The sequence below is a fragment of the Rhipicephalus sanguineus genome, chromosome 8 (assembly GCF_013339695.2).
Source record: "Rhipicephalus sanguineus isolate Rsan-2018 chromosome 8, BIME_Rsan_1.4, whole genome shotgun sequence".
Lineage (NCBI taxonomy): Eukaryota > Metazoa > Arthropoda > Arachnida > Ixodida > Ixodidae > Rhipicephalus > Rhipicephalus sanguineus.
This window is the reverse complement of record NC_051183.1, coordinates 147,226,899-147,232,595: the sequence shown is the minus strand read 5'-3', so window position 1 is coordinate 147,232,595 and position 5,697 is coordinate 147,226,899.

Sequence of the window (5,697 nt, the reverse complement as noted above, 5' to 3'; positions counted from 1 at the left end):
TTCTTCCTGTAAATCAACGTGTTTTTCAAGCCGTTCTCTACATATAGGACACTGGGCATTAGGGGTGCTATGTGCGGGTGTGGTAAGCCTTGAAACATTTCACGTGCACGCCGACATTGCACTTCTTCCTCTCCATGACGTCTTTCATACAAAGCGCGCGTTTGCCTGGAGAAAGCAGTCGGCACGTGGCAGCATGAAAAGCAAGCAATGTCTAGGCTTGCACACGTTGAAAATGAGGCCTGCTGGATGTGCTGTAGCTGGCGCTAGTCATCAGCTAAAGAAATAGCGATGTTAGAGTGCATCAAAGAAGCGTCCTATATGTAGGACACTGGGCATATATGGGTTAATTTGGGACGTTTCTCTGCTATATGAAAAAAACAAAAACATTACCATTTTCAATGAACACAATCTCACTCATCACGACAACGTAAACGTGCTTGGTGAAGCTGTGCTGCAAGAAGTGCTCGTCACATTTATAATTTGTTTATTAGCTCTAAATAATTTGAAGGAGCCCATTGAAGATATGTGCAAAGGCTAATGTAATTGAGCACAGCCTTGTAAAGCTTTGGCGTATCTTTTTGTAAACTTCCATGATCTAAACACAGTTGATTAGGGCAGAACAGTTTTGAGCGTAGTTTGTAACCTGTCTCCTAAGGTACAACTAATGTCGGACAGACTGTTAATTCCCCTTACTGCCGTGATATCCGTTTTGTAATGTAATTTATAATTTAAGAAAACTGACACTACGTTTTGAGACCCCTTCGATGTCTTTGTTTTTTTTAATTAAAAAAGAACTAATGACTACAGTGGCTGGAGAGCCTTTTTATTCTTATAATCCTACCCAGACAGACAGACTTCTGTCGAATAAGTTTACCTTTAAATTTATAATTTTTGATGATTCAGATGTAAACCATGATATGATTATGAGTCATACAGTAGTTGGCAACTTTAGATTGATATTGATTCTAACTGCCTGGAGTTAAAACAAACGCATTTGTAGCCTTGAAGAAGACAAGACTGCTTGTCGAAACATTTGCTCAAGCGACACCTCATGTTAACAAATTTTTCGTCTCTTCAAGCTTCCGTCTGTCCCTGAACTTCAGACGCAGATCTAAGCACACGAGTGTCTTTGCATTTCGCCACCATTGAAATGTGATCACCGTGGCTGGGAATAAAACCTGCGTCGTTGAGCTCAGCATGCCACGTAATGTAACTAATGTACGGAGCTAGTGTTCAATTTCAATGCTATTGCGGTGTACATTGCGTGAAACAGTAGACAGCTAATGCTTGTGAAGCACCCCTCCATGAGATGCCTGGTAAACCATTCACAAATACAGCATTGCAAGCGTGAGGTTCAAGATGACCTGTTGTAGCAGACGTTCACATGTTTCACCGCACTTGCAGAGTGGACATTCGGGGGTAGTCATCCTGTCGTTGCCTGGCAATCCTGGAAAAACAAGTAATGACATCACAAGATATTGATAAGAGTAATCAATGAATATTAAGTTTTGCAAATGTAAACATATAAACATAGTGAACAAATAAACAGCAGTCTGTTATACACATATGTAAACGTACCTTAAAATGCCTGTTGTATCACTCGGGCTAGCTTATTAACAAGGTGTGTCATGTAACAGGCGCCTTGCCCATTGCACACAGCTGTTTCCTTGTCAGGCTAGGAGGCTATGGCAAAAAAAAAAACAAGAATATTTCTGATTAGAGTGACGGTTTCTTTATCACACTAAAGTGAAAGTACACTCATAATTATGTGAAGCTTTTCTTGCACTAAATGTGTAGTAAAAACCTAAACTGACAACAGGAGAAATGAGACGTCTAAACCTGGCTTCTCCAATGCGACTGCGGCAAACTGTAACTCGTATGTTTTTTGCACTGATATACGGGCTAGTAACGAAGGTACATGCGAGGCGTTAGTCATACAGTTGCCTTTTTTTATTGCAGCGGCCTGGTTAATGTTTAACTCAGCAACTCGCTCCCACTTGAAGCCACGCCGCAAGAAACGCACGTTTTCTTATCGACAGGGTATGACATGTTGAAACATTGAATATCGCAGTGCGTCGCCTTCGTGTGACACCCACACAAGCCATTGGTAAAAAACTGACGCAATGGGTTTTTACTCACCGGTCCGTATATTCTCCGGCTTGAAACGAGTGTCATCCGGTGAAAGCTTCAACGGTCCCTTCGTTCACTAGAAGTCAGCTGAATGCATTTGGCGAAAGTATTTCAATGAATCAAAACAAATAGAACGAAAGCGAGTGTGTCAGTCGGCAGTGGCTCGAAACATTTACAGCGAAACGAAACAGCGCAAGAAAAATTCGAATGCACCACGAACCGTTACCTGCCGTTGCGTTACCTCTGCCACCGTATTTTTGAAATGAAGATAATTATGCCAATAGGTTGCTGACAACTACGAGTGAGTTGGAGCAAAAACTATTACATAAGATTGACGACGCGGTACCTGGCAAGGCAAGGCCACTTCGTATAAACAGCAATTCGTTTTACTGAAGTGTAACAGTATGCAAACTACTAAACTCCGCTATTTCAAGAATATTTGATTTGAAGTTTGGCCCCGACGAGAGCGCCCCTACATAAAAAGTGTAGTAGCACGAATGGCGGCTCCCATGCGACCCTAAAGGGGTATTCAGACGGGGGAGGAATGCTCGGGGGAGACGGGGGGGTTGCGTATCACGTGACCGCGACGTCACGGATTAGCGAGTGGGCGTGACCCCCCCGCGCCTCCTCGGAGGAGACGGGGACGTTTTCCCCGAAAGGACAAACGATCCCCATGCGGTGGGGGATGTGGCGGAATTTCGGGCTCTTGTTTGGCCACATTGTTGCACTTCCTCCTGCAGAGAGCGGCAGTGGGTGTCCAGTCTGCAGCTGGATGGTCGTCTGCAGCTCGTCAAACGGGTGGTGCAAGCCACCAGAGTAGTCTAGTAACACTGGTCTCCCCCTCCGTTTGCCTCGTCCGTGTGAGTGGGGGGCATTTGTGGAGACTTCTCCTCGCGAGCTGACGTCACTAGGCTCCGCCTTTACCCCCCGAGCATTTCTCCCCCGTCTGAATACCCCTTAACGCAGAGGTTAGTAGATCCACTCCCAGTGTTTGAAGCCGGAACGCGCCGCGGTTGATTTTTTCGCCCTCTGCGGCGATCGCTGGAACTTTAGACTTTCCGGGGCCTGACTTGGCTTCATACTGCCAGTTTAACATAAACATCGCAGAAATTACGCAGCTGATGTGGGACGAGGCTTTGTACATCCCAACTACTGAGTATCCGCGGAGCCTCGTTGAGCGACGTGGATTGCAGCTCAGTCCAAAGTAGTCCCGGGCCCGCCCAGTCCTTTCTAGCGATTACTACAGTAACAATACAAATTCCATAATAAATCTTCTTTTCATTCAATAACGCTGATTCAAACCAAACTTTATATGAATGCTGTATTCCAAGAGTGTGCGCTGACGTTGCAGCAACGTTTTACAGCAGAGCTGTAAATAACACACCTAATGGCGTCGTTATGTCTTATCACGATTTCACAAAAAAGTGAAACATTCTGACGTCATCAACTGACCTCATCTGATCGCACAAAGGTGGCCGATCCTGTAGGCAGTGCAACACCACGTGAAGTGCAGAAAAGCTTCGGTGGAGTGGTGACGTGCCACATGTGTTTGGTGACGTCACTAGGGTCTATGCACGGCTTTGGTGCGGTACTTCGTCGCAAGTATGGATCGTTCGCTCATTGTGAGAACACCTAGCTCGCTTAGGGCCGATTTCGCTAATCTCGCACAGGGCGGGGTATTAACAGCCCTTAACAGGCGTATGGAAGACGGGGCAGGAGACAGCTTCCCCTTCACGCGGTACTCGCATGAGCGGCTCTGATGCCCTCTCTGTTTGGATTGTTTGTACGACGCGAGGTGTGCTGGGAGGCGAGTTCTACACTCCAGGCATTTTTTCCGTCACATGATAAGATGCTTTATTGTGTGCATCTGATCTAGTTCTGCTTGTGGCACGCCCCACTCTGTTCTGCCTTTTGTGGCATGTGCGCATTTGTGTACCGCAGGTATTAAACATGCCTACTAGTAAGGAAGAAGTCTTCAGTGGTTTCAACGTTAATGTCAGATGTACCCTGGGCCATGTTCTACAGCTTAATGACAAAATGCGATGGGCCGTACGAGGTTGCTTTTTGTCATTCATAGATATTTTAAGAGAGCATTGCTGAACTCAGCCAGATATATTGGGTGTTTAAATAAATGTGTCCAAAATGCTCAAAAAGCAGGCAAACGCGATAGGTGTTTGATGCCGTCACAATTCTTCTGTAGCTGCAGGCATCTTGATATGGCTAAAGACATCATTTCGGACAGTAAATAAATAAAGTGAAATTAATTAACTTTTTATAGTTGTGGAGAAAGGTGGTTATGTGTAATACCAGAATTGAATTTCTTCATGCGAAGAAACGATTGTAGCTTTGAGATTTTGAAAAAGGGGCCTCTAGTACTTACTGTGGTGTCATGAAGTTCAATCATAATCAACGGTGAAACCGAAACCGAAGCACCGATGAGCGCAACAAGCAGACGACCAGAATGACGTCACTGTTCAAGGCAATGACTGCAGAGCTGTACTTCTTCCGCGTTCGTAAACGTACTTTCTCAAATAATGTCTTTAGTCATCCCAAGATGCCTGCGGCTACAGAGGTAATTGGGAAGGCATCGAACTATCGCATTTCCCTGATTTTTGAGAATTTCGGACACATTTTTGAAACACTGGGCATGTACCAAACACCATAATACCATAAAACTGACTGGAGAGAGAGAGAGAGAGAGAGAAATGAACTTTATTTTGACCAGGCTCCTTGTACTCCAGCCCTAAGGTGGGTGGCCTCCTCAGTCCAGGTAGCCATGGCTCGCTGCCGCCTCCCAAGCCCTGTTTACCAATCGTAGCTGGCTGTCAGGGTCTTACTGAGCCTCCCACTGGTCTTATAATTCTTTGTCTGTACCCGCTCCTTCCTCCAAATAACTTTCCGAAATTGTATTGCCATAGAGAAGGAAAATTTATGATAAAGAAACAGCACGAAAGGAGCTATGCCACTAATTATGCTCAGAGAATTCGATAAGCGCAACAGAAGGCGCCGTTGAATTAGTCCAACACCCAGAACACAGTAGCAAGATAGTAGACATATCACAAAGCTTAAGTCTGGGAATGGGGCTTCACAACGACTTGCATACTGCCGGACCAACAATACACTGAACGAGTGCGAGCTACACAAAGTTATGACAGAGTTTTAGAGGCGATCTCACATCGAGGAATATCTTTAATAAATGATAGAGCAGAAAACACAAACAAGGAAGCTCTGCTACCGCGATACACCAGGGCACGCGACACAGAGCAGTCACAAGATTAGACCAATCCATAAATCTAGTATCAAGAAGTATCACACCACAACGAGACATCAGCGAAAACGGAGGACTCAGCTCAGGGAGTGTACTGCGCTTTGAAACCACTCCCCAACATGAAGGACATCGGTATAAAACGACTGGCAGATCGATGATCTGGCCCACTGAAGAGTATGAATAAAGGCCGTCAAAGAAGTAGGGAATGACACCCATTATGGAAAAGTTAGATTCCGACCCAAATAAAGACTACAGTCGTCAGTAGAAAAGCAAAACATACGATAACGGGTTCCTTTGCC